This window comes from Melozone crissalis, unplaced genomic scaffold (assembly GCF_028551555.1).
Source record: "Melozone crissalis strain CALT ecotype California unplaced genomic scaffold, PUWL_Pcris_2 ptg000036l_1, whole genome shotgun sequence".
NCBI classification, from domain to species: Eukaryota; Metazoa; Chordata; class Aves; order Passeriformes; family Passerellidae; genus Melozone; species Melozone crissalis.
In genome coordinates, this window is record NW_026535814.1 from 1,336,240 (window position 1) to 1,353,024 (window position 16,785).

The following is a 16,785-nucleotide window of genomic DNA, read 5'->3' on the forward strand; positions in this document are numbered from 1 at the left end:
TGTCTGCTTTTTACATTATATGTGATACACTGATGCTATTTGTCTCCTAGAAATGCCCACATTAACAAATCCCATCCTAAATTAATTTTAGGACAAATTAAAAAGTTGAAATTATTTCCAGAAACTTTCAAGGTATAGCTTGTAATAAACCTCTCCAAAATACAAGAATACTCTCCTTAAAAAAAATACAAATTAAAAATATTATGATGAAAAACAGGGGTTACAGTCATCTTTTAATTCAACCTATCTATAAAATCAGGAGAAATTAGGTTTGGTATTCTTACATCTATTTTTTCGAGACCAAAATATGCCAACATATATAAAAGAATATATAAAGACCACACTAAAATTACTGTATTTTTAACGCATAATACAGAAGATGTTAGTTTAGATGAAAGATTTTTATTTTATATGATAACTGTATATATATGGAGAAAGAACACCACATGTTTATGGACTGATTATTTTTTGGAGGTCTAATTGAAGAGACATTTTGACAGTTTTATTTACAATTTAAGGCATACTCAGCAGCATGCAATCATAGTTTGAAAACCATACCTATTTGTATAAAAAGCACATACACACACATATACATACATATATATATATATATATATATATATATATATATATACATATATATATGCGCATGTCCATAAGTATAAATATATGTACATGATCATAAGAAGCAAATTTACAGAAAAACCACACGCCTAGTTAATCTCAGTCTACCACTGTAGCGTATTTACAGATAGCCTTTTTAACATAATAATCTATCAATGATACAAAATCTGCAACTAGGTGAGGGACAACAATATGAATTCAGAGTTGTAAGTATATAAAGGCATTTCCCAAAATGAAATAGTCTTTTAAAAAAATCCTAAAAATATCCTGGTCTATTTTTTAATCTAAAAATATAGACCAAATTTATTTAAATATATTTAATTTATGTTAATGTATATATGCAAATATTTCAAAGCCAACCAAAACTAGGCTCACTAAACTAGTTTTCAGTTTGGGGAATTAAAAGAGATTCTAGGTGTGAAAGATTTTTTTCTTTTAGCTGTAGAATAAAAAAAAATAAAAAAGCCAGAGCTGTCAGCCCATATGAACAAAGTACAATTCAAAAGGAAAATTTAGGTCAAAATAAAAGTATTATAGGCAGTATCAGCTTGTAAACCAAATTCTGTTTTTTAATAAACATGTAGAATGCCTATACATATTTAATATTAGCGTTTTTTTAATGGCTCATACTGTAAACTTAAAAACTCAGTGTGGAAATTGCTGCTGTCATCTCTGCCTTCATTGAGATAGAGGCAGAAAGCAGCAAAGAAGGAATACAAAATAGCTGGTGATAAGTTTTTTCTTTGGCAAAGACAGTGAGAACACCCTATCACCTAATAAACAGTGTTTTTCTTGTTAGATACCTTCCATAAAGTTTAATTACTTACACCAAGTCTTCCTTTTGAACACTGGGAAGAAAGGCAAGACATTCATAATAGTAAAAAAAAAAAAATCTTCATTTATATCCATCTACCTTCTTTTTTATTATCCTGTTTGTTCATGCTGTTAAGGCCAAGGGTAGAGCCGTTCATTAATGTGTATTTGCACAGCATCCTGTACAGGCCCTAATCTATGTTAAGATATGTTACCAAAATATCACAATAAATGATTAAGGTTTATAGCTTTTATTCGGTAGGCAATAAAGTAAAAAAAAAATCTTTTTTTTATTTGTTTCTATTCAGTCTCTTACTGACTATAACTTCACATGAGAAGGAACACATTATCCCCGTATACAAAATCCTTTTGTATAATTAATGTACATTCAGGATACTTAAGAGTGCATGTGTTTGGATGATCAGGATTATTTATAAATGGGAAAATTTGTATTTATATTATAAAATATAAAAAAACCACTATAACATCGTCTAAAATAGTTGGAAATACTACATTTATTCCCAAATGGCCAGAATTACTGTTGCCACTTGTAACTGAGGCCTGTCAACATTCTACGGTGATTTCTATAATACATATAATTGGCAAATTTTAACTTTACAAAGTAGGAATTAAAAAAGAAAGCTAAGATGATAAACAAGACCCTGTTTAACCCAATGCAAAGTTGCCTGGATAAAACCCCAAGACTGAACAATATGTAAAAAAAATAAAAATAATTAACTTCTCCTCAGTTACTTAGAAAAGAGAATCCTGTATAAGTGACTACAGCAGCATGTTCTGCCACATTTTTTTCATAACTGAACCCTGTCAATGACAGCAAAACAGATTGTGTGCATCTGCTGGGAATGAGCCAGATGACAGTGGAAGAAACACACATGGATACCTTGGCACAACTACTAAAGAAGTAGAAGAAAAATGGACAAAAAGAAGCAGAAAGTTCTAAACTTTAATTAAAATGAATTTCTAGCAAAAGTGAAGTTCTAAGAATCTGTTCCTTTGCTTTAGACTGTAAGTCTCTAAAAGCCACCACATATTTACGGTCTACATTGCCTTGTTTATTCCCCATGGTACTCATATGGACACTGTTACCACAGTGCTCAGGTCACACAGAATCTGCCTCAGGGAAATACCATCTCATTCTACAGACAGGGAATTGATGCATGAGCAAAGTGAAATCTTCACAGTGATCTAAAAGAGGCTCTGGAAGAGTTGATTCCGCACTTCCCAAATAAAAGCTGCCATCACAGACACTAGAATATCCTTCCTCTGCTTAGCTATGCTCTCAGACCAAAATAGAATTATACCTAAAACCAATACAAAACAAATAACCTGCTAATACTCTAGCATTAGAGGATATGGTCCTCTCACGTGTTGAATTAGCATAAATCGTGATTGAGTCAGCTTTGCTATTGCTGCTTGCATCTTCTCAAATTTCACTTGCATATGTGGATTGTGAACCCAAGATAGCTTTAAAAAGAACCAGCAAGTTACAGGTCAATAAAAACTGCCACCACAAATAATTGTAACTATGTATTCTCACATAAAAGGAGAACCTGATCTTCAGTAAACAGTAAAAAGCACTCTCCAGCGATTGACTCATCATGGCACCAGAACTGCATGCTTATACTCAGGAAAGAATTCAGAAATTCTGATGAGTCTGTAAAATCTTTTTTTTCAGCTGTAAAGTAATTTACATTGTTCCCCTTTTGGTTAATTGAAGATAAACTAAATACTTGAAGACAGACCAAATAAGCTTGCTCCTCCCTCCCTCCCTCCCTCCCTTTCTTTTTTGAGAAATAGTGTTCCAGCAAAAAGAACATACAAACTATTCGGAATTTTGTCATGATGTTTTACGCACTTTTGTCTTATACATCAGGAATAAAATGGGACTGCCAGCTGAGTGGAGATTCATACACCACCTAATGGTCTGAGCACCTTAAATAATCTGGAGCACCTGGAAGTCTTATGAGGCCAGCACTCTCAGCCTGTATACCCTCCATCTACAGTGTTTATTTGGTATTCTGAAAGTACTTCAAAGTCACATTAGAAAAACGGAATGATTTTGCTTTGTGAAACCCACACAGATTGTTACATAATACAATTAACATCTAGCAGACAGAAGCTGGGGTATACTCTCCTAATCTGAGAACAGCTCTAGAAAAGCATAAAATGTACCTTCACATTCCATCTCATTTCGGGATGTGTGAATGGCAAGCACACACGTACACCCAAGAGGGACTTAGAAAACTGCTTAAGTCTGCTTATAATGCTCTTGATCAAAGAAGTGGTACATCTTTATACATTCTTCCCAGGGTGGTCCAGAAGAGAAGATAAGATGATCTTCTTTTGAAATGTTCTATTCAAATGGTACCTTTGTTTCTAATGAGTCTGGAAAAAGAGCCAGAGCAGAACTGAGAAAAAGAAGTGGATGTTAATTAACAGTATGAATCCTGTATATAAATCAGTTTTTAGTAGGTCATTAAGTTAGTAAAGTTATGCTAAAATACATGAACAAAGGACATAGTGTCATATATTTACTTATGTCTTAAATACTCTTAAATAAATGCCTTATTATATTTTGATGTAAGTTCTCTTCATGAGAAGAGATCAGAACTTCCAAATTATAGTAAAAGAACAGGAAAAAGCAGCATGTTTTTATAGCTTAGGAGCAGCTTCAAGCTGTTGCAAAAATACTAGTCAAGATGGACTATCCACAACTTTTTAACTGGACTTAACTCTTCTTCATTAATTCAAGCCTAATAATGTGGTCAATAAATCAGCTTTTGACTCACACCCACATATTCAACAGGCACATTAATTATACAAGAAACTGGCTGAAGAGTCATGCATGCTAGGCCACAAGGTCTTTCCTAAAAGACCACCCAAACTCTGGGTGTGAAGACGAGAGAGAACATGCAAAAAAATGGTTATTTTGGAAGTAATTTTTCTCTTATAGGTTTATGTAACACTCTGAGGTAGACTGAGAGATTTAGCACACCCTCGACCTGTAATTCCTGTCTCAGCCAACCCAGAATCAATTGATTACTCACTCACAGAGTGCTCACTGTCCTCACAGTCAAATATCTCTTTGTGTTTCTAGCTCTTATCTGAGATTTCAGAGCTTCATTAGACATGGTAAGTATCTGTTCAAAAGCTAACTCAAATGAAAGGATGAGGTCACTAAAAATTATGAAAGACTGTCACAGAAGTACTTATTATCTAGTTTTATGTATTTAGATGAATGCACTTGCTATTATAAAGGTAAAATCAAAAGAATTATTTTCTTATACATTGTATTTTATAAAGTAAAATCAAACTTTTCAGACAATGCAATAGCAAAGATGGCATTGAATTCGTTGTTTAAACTAGCTATAAGTTTAAACAGAAAGCTATATTACAGACTAGAATCATAGAAAGGCTTGCATTTTTTAGTAAGAGAGGTAAAAAAGATTGAGAGACTATCTCAATAGGTAAGGAACTATGGCATTCCAGCAAAACATTACCCAATTACAGTCCTTCCTTTGATGGCTATTTCATTACCTATACAAAAATGTAACGGCCTCACATTTGGAAACTGAGACTAGCTTTCTCCCACAATATTCTATAATCAATGGAAAAGAGAATTTACTATTAACTGCTCTATGTTAGGAGTAGGAAGTCTTTCCAGTCAGGTTTCTCAACTCTTGAATTTCTGACATAAAAATTAAACCAATGTTCATAAAGAACTTACAGAATTAATTTGGGATGTGGATTCCAGCAGACAACAGGACACAGCAAAGTAAAACCGAAATTCCACTTTTAGATGTTGCCCTAAGTCCTTTCTAATTTTCTGAACCCATTCCAACACAAATTTAAGGTTTTAGTAAAAGTGATAATTTCATTCCACTCAGGCATTTCATAACAGACTTGCACAAAAAAAGAAAAAAAAGAAAAAGAAGTTTGCAGTTCCATTGAAAATTTACACTTGGTGGTTCTGAGTCCCTTTTATACAGTTTTTCAGCTTTTGCCCCTCACTTGCAATTTTTTTTACCTTGCATCTGTTGCCTTAAATAAAGTTCATGTATTTCTTCGGAGATGATGATTACTGAATTGTACATTACAGATAAACATACATTTTTAAAATACTCTCAATATTTTAAGGTTTTGGAATTCATATTGAAAGATTCTCCTCCCTAGCCTCCTTGGAAATTGAAACTGATGGGTTACATTTGGTGCTGACAATTATTGCATTTAAGAAACTTGTTCAAAATTTGGAGCACACTTTGAAATGTAATATGCCATATGCTCACCTTTTCAAAAGAAAGCCTACATTTTAGATTTAGGTATCTAGTTTAGATCATGGTAATAGAAAGTGGTCTTTGTGAACAGACACAGGAGTGGGTATTTATTTAACTAGTCTTCATATAAGAGTAGGATGTAGACCAACATATGCAAATAGAATGCTGATGATTCTTTCTTTCACATATCATCATCAGAATCTCACAAAACTATACATCTTTAGATTCCTTGCAATTTTAAAGAGACCTTTTTAATATATCCACATTGTATTTTGAATTTATATTTATCAAACATGGGAGTTGTATTTTTGGAATGGTATTTAATTCATAGAGCAATCTTCTGATCCATTAGTGGAATAACTTCTTCTTTCTGATCACATCTGGAAACCAGTAAAGCAAAAGGAGTGAACAAATACTTTCTTCCTGACTATTCTCAAAATTACTTTTTATCAGAAATCTGTAGAAGTGTCCTCTTGGAGCAGTGAATGAAGTGGTGGTGTCATGAGGGGTTTGCTTGTAATTGTATATATAAAAATGTGGTAGAACAGAGGGCTACTGTTCTACAGTGGTGACTTTTAGAGACTTGTAACAGAAAGCAGCTCAAGAAAATCATAATTTGTCCAGATAGGTGACAAGCACTGCTCCTAAAAACAGAGCAGAATGTCTGTCTATTTTTGTCACACCTCTGTTGCACGGCATATTGCTTCTTGCTGTTATATATTGATGAAATAAAAACACACCCTGCTTCCATTGAGAAATTCTTGCACCCTCAGATATGTGTATTACTACATGATTAGAAATATAGGGAAATAATCCTAATAACATTAAAAATATTATGCCAAAATAGTAATTTTTCTATTGCTTGCTTTTTATCTGTCATAATGATTTGCATTATGCCTATCACCACTGTATCACCTCTCAAGCAATTTTTAAAAATATGAAATTCCAGAAAAGATAGCATCCAGTAAGGATGCATTCTATATTACTATTTTGCATGTCACCACTCAGTGTAATACTAAGCTTGTGACACTATCTACTGGAAGCATAACTGAACTAAATGCAAGGTTCTCAATGAGGATTTAAGTACTGGAACATGTATTGAAAATAGATTTTCATTTTGCTTTGTCAATAACAATTTTTGGAAAACCTAAAAAAATACTAGTCCAACTTGTATGCCAATATTACAGGAAATGTAGAAGATCATTCTTCTCTTTCTGTCCTATGCATAATCTTTTTTATGGCAGCATCAACTGCCATAAAATAGAAACATCAGATCCTGTTTCCCCTGTGAAGATATGCAGATTTCTACCTACCAAGGATACAACTATAATTATAGGAAGTTTGCTTCAATTAGGTAGCTTGGCAATCATTTCATCATGTTTTAAGAGTAAAGTGGAAAAAAATTTCATATACATTTTGAACATAAATTTATATTATTTCCAATTGTTAACTACACATCATATAACAAAGAGTACTAGCCTGGCTTATAGTTTTTTGAATGTGTATACTCAAGAACATGAATGACATTTGTTTTAGTTTTAAATGACCATACCAGTATACACTCTTACCAACATTTATGGTCATATTTATAATTTCTAAAATTTGTGTACATGTGTTTTGGATAAAGTTATAATATTTGCATGCCACTGCATGAATGTATTTTCTAGCTCAGTATTCTGAAATAAAAAATATGTCATGAAGAAGATTAGTAAGTATGCAAATTCACAAATTTCATAGATTGCACTGGGGTCGTAACATGGATTTTTTTCTCATTCCTCTGCATGTCATATGATATGTCCATCTCATAAACATAAACAAGATGACGGGAAAACTGACAATTTCTCCAAGATTCTGTTGGCAAAATCAAATCAAATTTGTGTCATCAAATACTGTTCCAAACATCTTTCCTTACAGCCTTACAACATATTTCAATCAACAATGAGTAAGACCACTGCCCTATGTCTGCAACAAAGATTATTCACAGCAAGATTAATTATATACACTTCAACAGGAACTTTTAATGAAAAAATTCTGCAAGATTAAAGTTTTAAGTTTGACTAACATGACTAACTCTCCTTCATAGTATCCCATCTTAACAAACAGACCATATCCATGTTCTTCTAACGCCCTAAAAGCCTTCCTCCTCTATTGCTGTTTTCCCACTTATCATAAGCAGAAACACATTCAGGACTCTGATGGACAGACATACAGCAGTCCAGAGGCTAAATCTAGAGAACATACTGTCTCCTGCTGGTTCCACAGAATATCCCCAGAATATTAACATTTTTATAATAGTAACTTAGGCATTCCCATGGGATATGGCCATCAAAAGTGAGTTCTTGGTAGTAAAATTCAGAGGCTGAAATGCCAGGCTGAAGGAGACACATGGGCCAGCATTACAGGATGGTCACAGGACCTCAGTGTCCTATTGTTTGTCTGCAATGCCCTCCCGTCCTAGCCCCCATTTTAGGGACATCTTTTCCACCAAACTCTGATGAAATTATTTAAAACAGTGTTCATTGAGAAGTCCATATTGAATTTTTAAATGAAAAGTGCTGCAGTCAAACTTCTTACAGGGCGAATATGTTCTGAAACATTGTAATTTCTCTGATAACCCAACAATATCTTAACAATCTTGTTAAAAATGGATATCATATTTGAAATATATATTTCAAATATAATGTTGTATTGAAATTTTTTTCACTATGAGGAAGAATTTTATTCAAAATCACACAAATAGCACATGCTAATCTGTGACTTGATTTTTTATATTACTAAAATTATTGTTCCACGTGGATAGTGTTCTGTAATTTGTCAACTTGTTCTGATGTGGTCTATAAACAATTTCACAAGCCTCCCTCTTTGCCCTCTGTACATACTTTCCTAACAGCTATTGATTGACAACTTAAGAGTAAATAGTGAAATTTAACTGAGCGTGGTTTCCACAAGTGGCATGCACCCTATATCTATAAAAGCAAACATAAATAATGTTGTTTCTAATTCAGTTCACTTAGACCTTGAGATTACAGCATGAAAAATATGAGATAGTAATATTTAAGGTGAATTCCTGCACTGGTACTTGGTTGATAATTTTTATTATAAACTTAATTTAATCAATTATACAGTTGAAGAACTAAGACTAAGATAAGACTTGTTAGATTTGGATCTAAGTTTCATATCAGCTTTATAACCTGGGAAAAGAAGGCAGAGGAGCTGTATGCCATCTGTTCAATTCCGTCCTTAATCTGTGGGCTGCCTTATGGTTAGCTTAAATGAAGGAAGCAGATACTGACTGACTTCCAGGACCAGCTGTACTGGCCAAGATCACTGAAGCTCTCTTCACTCGAGCTCTTGCAGGCTTCCAGTATTGGGGAAGGTGCCAGAAGGCAGAAATAAGTACATCAACCCTGCTGCAGCAGGTGACTGCTAAAACACCTGTCCAGGGGATTACAAATGGGGCACAGTCTATCTGACCTCACTGGTGTGATTACTGAATCCATATTGTGTGCCAGTGTATTCCACATAGCACTAAAATAACTCTCAGACAATTTGTCCAGAAATTGTTCTAAGTCCGATAACACAAGTGTAGGCTGTAATTTAGATCTCAGCAATCTAAATGTAGTTGTTTAAACAAAAAAAACAAGAAAGGGAAAAAAAGCTGGGTGGGGTTCTGTTTGGGAGTATTTCAGAGTATCAGTCCTACACTGGAAATGACACGGATTCTTTTTTGCTACACTTCCCCCTATTTTTCTTCCACATTTACTTTCTCTTCACAATGCAAGTTGCAATGTAATATATCAGAAAATTCTAAGCATGTAAGCTTTCCTCACAGAATAACAGGTGTCATTTACATACTTGGAAACACCTTCAAGATGCAAGGAAGTTTAAAGGACAGGCTTCTACATCATATTTCTTGGGTTAAATAAATTACTGATCTTGCACTTTAAAACTACTGGGAGAAAAATGCTAGGTTAAAAGGGTTGATAGCAAAACACAATCCTAAAATGTGCACTTTTAAAATCTTCTAAATTCAGATACTAATTTGCAAGACCAAGATTTGCATATATAGATTTAACTCTCTGCATTCAGTCAGAATTTTTCTGTAAGTAGGCCCTTTAATTTATCGTATGTGCATTGAGAAGACACAAATTTTTGGTACTCATATTAACTCTTAAACTTTGATTTTTAATTGCAAACTGACTATATATCTTTAAACTTCTTGAACAGAATAAGTACCAAGGAATTTCACTGCTTTTCTTGAAAATCTTAGCATAACAGGCTTTATTTCCAATTCAGTTTTCACTAAATTGATCTCATACTTTACATAAAACTGTTGCATTAATTGTGTAAGAGTATTCTCAGTCTTGACTGCTTCTTTATTATTATAAGAGCATACCTGACAGATCCAATACACAGCTGAGGCCCCTAGGTTTTGCTTTGAATTGATGCTAGATAACTTTTTGAAAATTAAACTTTTCCATAAAATAAAAGGTAAAAAATTCTACTGCTGTCTGATAGAGCTGAATGTGGTTTTTTGAGGCATTCAGAAGTTATACGACCAGACTGCACTTGTAAGAAAAGGACACTGTCTTTACCACTTCAAACTCCATCTCAATATTTTATGCAAATGAACTATTTTTCAGAAGTACTGATCATCCACACACACAACTAAAAGAGTAAGATGAACGTTTTGTGAATTTGAAAACTGTCTTCACAGACTTTTCTTGATCATACAACAGTAAAATAATCAGGAATGGCTACAAAATACGGTAAGTATTCTTTGAGGACTGTAGTGAGCAAGCATGTTGCAGACCAGTGGTTTTTAATATTATTTGGCTGTGAGGTCTCTTAGGACATTTCAAACATTTCTATAACTGCATTTATTGCCTATTTTGAGGGCTTACTTTTCAAAGCATCATGCTAGCAAATGTTTAAAATTCCTTTTTAAGGAATTTTTTGAGCCTAATAATGCATTGTTGAGAAATGCATTTAATGCACATAGGAAACAAAAGGAGAAAATGAAAACGTATCCTATATTACTTAAACTATATAACTTAAACTTTTCAAAACACAGCTAGGCAAAGCTATAGTGAAAGAAAATAGAAATGCACCTTCAGTATCCATTAAAATGAGACATTTGAATTTATATGAGTTTCTTGTCTGATTAAAATAATGCATACAAAATTAAAAACATAAATATTAATTTTATGTACCACATAAGATGAAGAAAATGAAAGAATGATGTTTACATTTATGGTTGACTCATTAGTGTTTTATTATGTGAAACACTAGGAGGCATCAGTTGGGTAAAAAAAGAGTTCTTTTGAAATATTATATGAAATTATCATAGAAATTATCAGCTTTCTATTTCCATACTTCTCAATGTTAAGGCTGTACATTTTAACTAAATTATGCAAATAGGAAAAAACTCTATTCTCACTGATAAATGACATATTCAATAATACAGGGGCAGCACTTAATTTCTTGGCTATTTTCAAATCAGACTACACACATGCAACACAAATAATAGTTTTTAAACCCATTATATTTTAAAAAATAAGAGAATAAAATAAGATTCTTTAGTTGTTGTTCAATATTATAACTTCTGCTAAATCTGTGAAGCCCTGACACATTTTAGGCACACTCCTCTGCTCATAAGCTCTTAATATGGTTAAGTGCAGTGAATTTAGTATAGTTCTAGACACTTTTTAGAGCCTAGTCACTTTTAGTAACTTTAAATTGTGATTACAAAAAAATATCTAGACAAATATCTTTTTTTAAAAAATCCAAGAACCAAGAATCTACCACATTTTATTTGTTTTTCTCCAAAGTGGTGTATTAAGAAGTTTTTATAAAATTTGTGTAACAATGCTACAAGTGGCTGTACTTTCACTATAAAGTCATACATGTCCAGTAATGGTCAAAATTGAGTTTTCCATTATTTGAATTACATTTAAAAATGACTAAGCAACAGAGTTCTAGTTGTCTCATACAATAATCACTTAAAAGTGAAGTGTGTCTTGATATGCCACAGCAATCAGCTTTTATTGCTGTCCAATCAAAATGACATGTGAACTGCCTAATCCTCCTTTTGTAAGGCACATAAGACTTTGTTGTCACTGTTGGTTTTGTGAATCGCCCCTATAAGCTGGTCTGATTTCCTAAAGATGACAGATCTCAGTGAATAGACAACCTCTCCTGCACTGCAGTCAATGAGACAGTGACAATAAAGTGGAGGGCTGAAGACACTAGCTTTTAATCACCTGTCCATATGTATCACTGATCATCAGTTCTAAGAAAATGACCTTAAAGCTGGTCAGAGGACTCAAGTAATTACTTCTAAAAATAGTTTAAAAATTCAGTTTTTCAATTTTTCACTTGCACCATCAGTGTTTGCTGACCAAAGTTCTTCTGAATCCATCTTGCTTCTGAAGCAGGATCCAAAATTCTATTTTCATCCTTTTCAAATATCAGAATTTTAACTCTGTTTGTTAAGCTCAAAATTTTCTAGCTCTCAGAATTAAATGTATTATTTTAAAAATATTTTGTACCAAAATTATTACAGAGCATAAATGAGGATATAGCAAAATCTCTCTGTTGATATCAAATAGCAAAATTAAAAAACATAAAATGCATAAAAAATGTGAGTGTTTTGGCCATGATTCAGGATGCTGAAGCAAGGACTATAAATTCTTGGAAATTACATAACAGTTTATATAGATTCATCTCCATCATCAGTTCTTTTGAAAAAATACCAATACACCTTACTTGATTTTTGGAAAAATTATCACACAATTTTGAATAATTATATCAAACAGATAAAAATGGACCTTAATGTATCAAACACCAAGCCTTTTTTCTTTCAAGAGCCTAGTAACAATTAATGACTTCTTCCTTAAAGAAATGTAGAAATAACTTCAGCTGTCTCTGAAAATGAACTAAACTATCCTGATGAACAATAAATTAATCTGTTCTAGAGAAAAGTAAAACTAAAAGAAATTAAGTTGGCAAAATATTCTATTCACAACTCCTGCTCAGTTCCTACGCTTCTATATGATTACTTTTATCTACTGAATAATGAGTTACCAAAGTATTTCTTAAGCAAACTTTTGTGAAAAGCTTCAGGAAACTTCATTTCTCTTTGTCTTTAACATTATAGGCATTTTTTAAAAAAGAACCATTTAAGAAAGGTATGTCTGGTTTTAAATATACATGTTGCAGGTAGATGAAGTGTCTAAAAAAAGGAAAAAAATGTGGATCCCATATTGGAAGAAAAATCACAGTAAGAAATTATTTTAATTAATTTTCTTATTATGGTCTAAAACTAGAAATTCGGGAACATAACTGTAAAAGACTTAATCTCCCACACTATTCATCAGTTAGTACCAATTTTAATAAGGCTCCTAAACTTACATTTCCTTTTTTTTCTTGGTCAAATAATCTTAAGAGGATGCAGACAGTATCTGATCCCTGCAATCTTTTATAAGACATTGAAAGTGACATTCTTTACATCTCTATCCTATGAAAGCTTTAGGACAGGCAAGAGGTTTAGTCTCTTTGGGTCCTGACCCTGTAAATTGTTATCCCTGTGACTTGCTCATTTTCTTACAAGCAGTCTCAGCATTGACAGTGGGACTAGTTGTGTGAGAACTCCTCGCATGAAAGAGCCTTTCCACGTTCAGGTCCCAGAGCTACCTCCTCATACTATGTAGAGCATATTAGTATAAACATATATGAACAGTAAGTTTTTAAACTAAAAGTACATGTGCAACCAGGAACATAGACACCTGGGATTAAGGGCCATTGTCTTAAGTTGTTTTTCAAGAAATTTTTCTATTACTTCCAAAAGGACAGACTTGTGGGCAGATATTTCAGCATAGACTCATTATGAATTATGTACTCATTAACACAGAAGGAATAATATAATGGATATTTCAGGAAAACTAATAAAGTAAGAAAGTTTTGTGGGTTTTGGACTTAAAGTAAGGTACTTGAAATCCTGTAATATATACAGTTCACAATATAACAAATGCCCAGAGAAACCATATGACTTATCGTTTGCACTGAAAATTAGTATGTGTTGGAGTAGTGGTTCACAGGTGGTACTATTTCCTTGCCCTGCCAAGCATCTAGGGATTAGTTATTATACTCTATATCATATAAACGTCTTTACTCTTCAAACACAATAGCAGGAAAGTGACAATAAAAGATATCTAGTCTTCCAAATGAGAAGTTGCTTCTAAAATAGTTTGTCATTCATCTTATAGTTATTTTAAAGTAAAGATATGAAACTAGGACATATGCCATTAAGGTGATTGTCAGATATGTGCAAGGAAAATTTTGTGTCAAAGCTATTATTTTCTGATCATCAGCAAAGTACTGGTAAAGTGCCTTTCTCTGTTTAATTCTCTTAAACCTTTAGTCTTAAATTGTCTATTACAGTATTTATTTAAGTATGTAGTTATTTGGTAATAATAATCATTACACACAATAAAGAAAATAGAACTTTTCTATAAAAGACAATGCTTAGATACCCACAATGATTCATTGAATTTTGTTTTGCGCCATGCTGCATTGCTTTCTTCTTATTATTATTGTTAGTAGTAGTAGTATGGAAATGGCATTATTAATTGTTTTTTGTACTTGTTTTGTTTTTCAGGCTGACAAGAGGTCACGCTAAGTTTTATGGGAAATAATAAGTATTCTAATTATATAATGCAACAATAATCTTACAAGTCTCTCATTTACATTAAATTTTATCTTAGCCTGTAAGTGATTGTACTGCAATTATGTCAGCTAGTTCTGTAATTCTGATTAGCTCCTTTGTGTAAAAAATTTAAAGATTACTCAAAGCACTGTGTAAAGACCAAAGCATACTGTTCCAAAATCGGCTTGCAGACCATCACTTAAGTTCCCACATAAATGCAAGGGGTCTTTCCATCTCAAACATAAGTAATTCAGATGAAAGATGTACAAAGTTGAACACTTGCAAGCATGCACTACTTAAACTCAAGACTGAAGAGCCTGTGATACAACTAAGTTTAAGAGCATTTCACTGAAACTAGATTGTTTCCCTAGTCTGATAAATCAGAGTGCAAGCACTACAAGGTCATAGCTTTTAAATAAACTAAGAGTCATCTAAATCAAATAAGCTTCCAATTCTTCATAATATCAAGAACAAAAATTATGTAAACTAACTTCATCGAAGTTTAAACACTTATGACACTGATAGAGACAAGTTCGCCATAATGTACTAGAGATTTAACTCGTTTTTAGCAAGCTACTTTTAAGCAACTGCACAGTCACACACTAAAAGTCTGCAAGCAACCTCAATCCCAGTTTACGTAAAATGACTGATACATTATTCAAACGCGATAGGAAATGTACCTAGGGCTTTTGTACCATGCCCACCACATTTTATTCTGACGCTGAATTTCACATGTACTTACATTGTAAACAGTTAGCTGTTTGGCTGATCAGACTAGTCCTTCAGATATTTTCCTTTCATAGGAAAAAGAAAAAATCCCTTTACTTCTTCCAGTCTTAAATATTCACCACCTGGTTCAACATGCAGCCGCCTTGAATCACACACACAACCTTCAAAGTCAATCCAATAAGCAGCCAGAAGATGCCTGGGGTGTGTGCGTGCGCGTGTGTGTGGTGCGCGTGTGTGCGCGTGTGTGCTGCGTGGAGGAGGAGAAAGTGCCTGAGCTGCTGGTCGGATTAAAAGTAACCGGACTCGTCCTGAGATCGTCCAGGAAGGAAGTGGCAGCAGGCGAATGGGAAAAGGCGAATAGCTCACAGCCTCTGTAACATCGCGGAGGGGAAGGGGGAGGCGAGAAAGGGATTCAAACCGTGCTCCTGATGAGGGGTCCTTTTCTACTTCTCTCTCTTCCTCCTTTTTCTTCTTTTTATCGTGTCTCTATTTCTCTACCTCTCCCACAATCCCAAACGAATGACTCTCTCCTCCCAAGCTGAAGAAATAATCAGTTTCAGTCTCACAAAAAGGGGGCGGGATCAGATCTCGAAAGCGTTTTAATAAAACAAACATAGAGCAGCAGCAGCAGCGGCAGCAGTTCCTTGCCCCTCTAGTCTAAACTAGATTGATAAATTGCTCCACTACACTACTTTAATTATGTATATGGTATGCAGAATAAATCACTGAGCATCAGCACCTCAATCAAGCACTTTTAAAATGATAATTGCATCTTGGGTGAATCAATCTTTCCATTCCTGACATTTTGCTAATTTTAGTTTTACGGTGGGGGTAATGGCATATGCCACACGCAAACCTAATGACATCCTTTATTACACAAAGCGAAGACAAGGCGGCGAGCCGCTGAGTGTTTTCTCCCCTCCTGGCGGGGAAGCACAGCGTGCGGAGGGAAGGCAGGAGAGCTGCGAACCTGGGAGGCGCGCATCGCCCGCGGCAGCGCATCTGGGGCCGGTCAGCGCGGCCACTCAGGTCCCGGCTGTGGGGAGTAACCAAGCTCACCGCGCCCGGGGACCTGCGGAGCCCAGGGTTAGGAATGCCCCTGGTGTCGCATCCCCGCCACCCCCGAGGCGGTACCTTCGGAGCGGCTTCACCTCGGTCAGGAAGGGGCGGGCGCCGAGAGGGGGCAGCCGGCCCGCGGCCTGCAGTGCGCCTACCCCTGCGCCGCCTCCGGAGCGCAGTAGGGCTGCGGCGCTCCGGCACTTGCCCCCGCCCCCGAGACCTCCTGCCCGGCCCCTTGGCTGGGCTCCCCCTCCCGAGAGCGGCGCCTGCTGAGCAGCCCAACTTTCCCAAGTCCTCCGGCTCCGCGTCCCGCGCCACGGGGAGCGGCTCCGGCGCAGCGCCGGCTCAGCGGCGCTTTCCCCGCGATCACAGCGGCCACATCCCGGCCCGCTCGCCTCCTCCAGCACGGCCCGGCCGCGGGAAGCTGCCGGAGACGGTCTCCGGCCAGTCTCACCCGCAGAAATGCAGCCTTGAGAGCACGCTGTGTGTGGACAGGGCTTTATTTTATTTTTAATAGGTTCAGTCGCTACAAAAACTGAACTGAAAGGACTGCACTGT

At 35.2% G+C, this 16,785-nt stretch overlaps 1 protein-coding gene across 8 annotated transcripts in view; it reads right to left on the bottom strand.

Annotated features, from left to right (window-relative positions):
* Nucleotides 1-15,399, bottom strand: part of MEF2C (myocyte enhancer factor 2C) — a 119,482-nt gene extending 104,083 nt beyond the window's left edge. For 5 of the 8 annotated variants that reach the window (XM_054283214.1, XM_054283211.1, XM_054283213.1 and 2 more), the window contains exons 1-2: nt 15,182-15,399; nt 3,631-3,843 (exon numbers count right to left, since the gene is read on the bottom strand). The gene's annotated coding sequence lies outside the window, so the exon portion shown is untranslated. Of the gene's footprint in view, nt 1-3,630; nt 3,867-15,181 lie in introns of all 8 variants that reach the window. The other 3 variants (XM_054283209.1, XM_054283207.1, XM_054283208.1) reach the window with 2 other exon arrangements.
* Nucleotides 15,400-16,785: the final 1,386 nt, after the last annotated feature.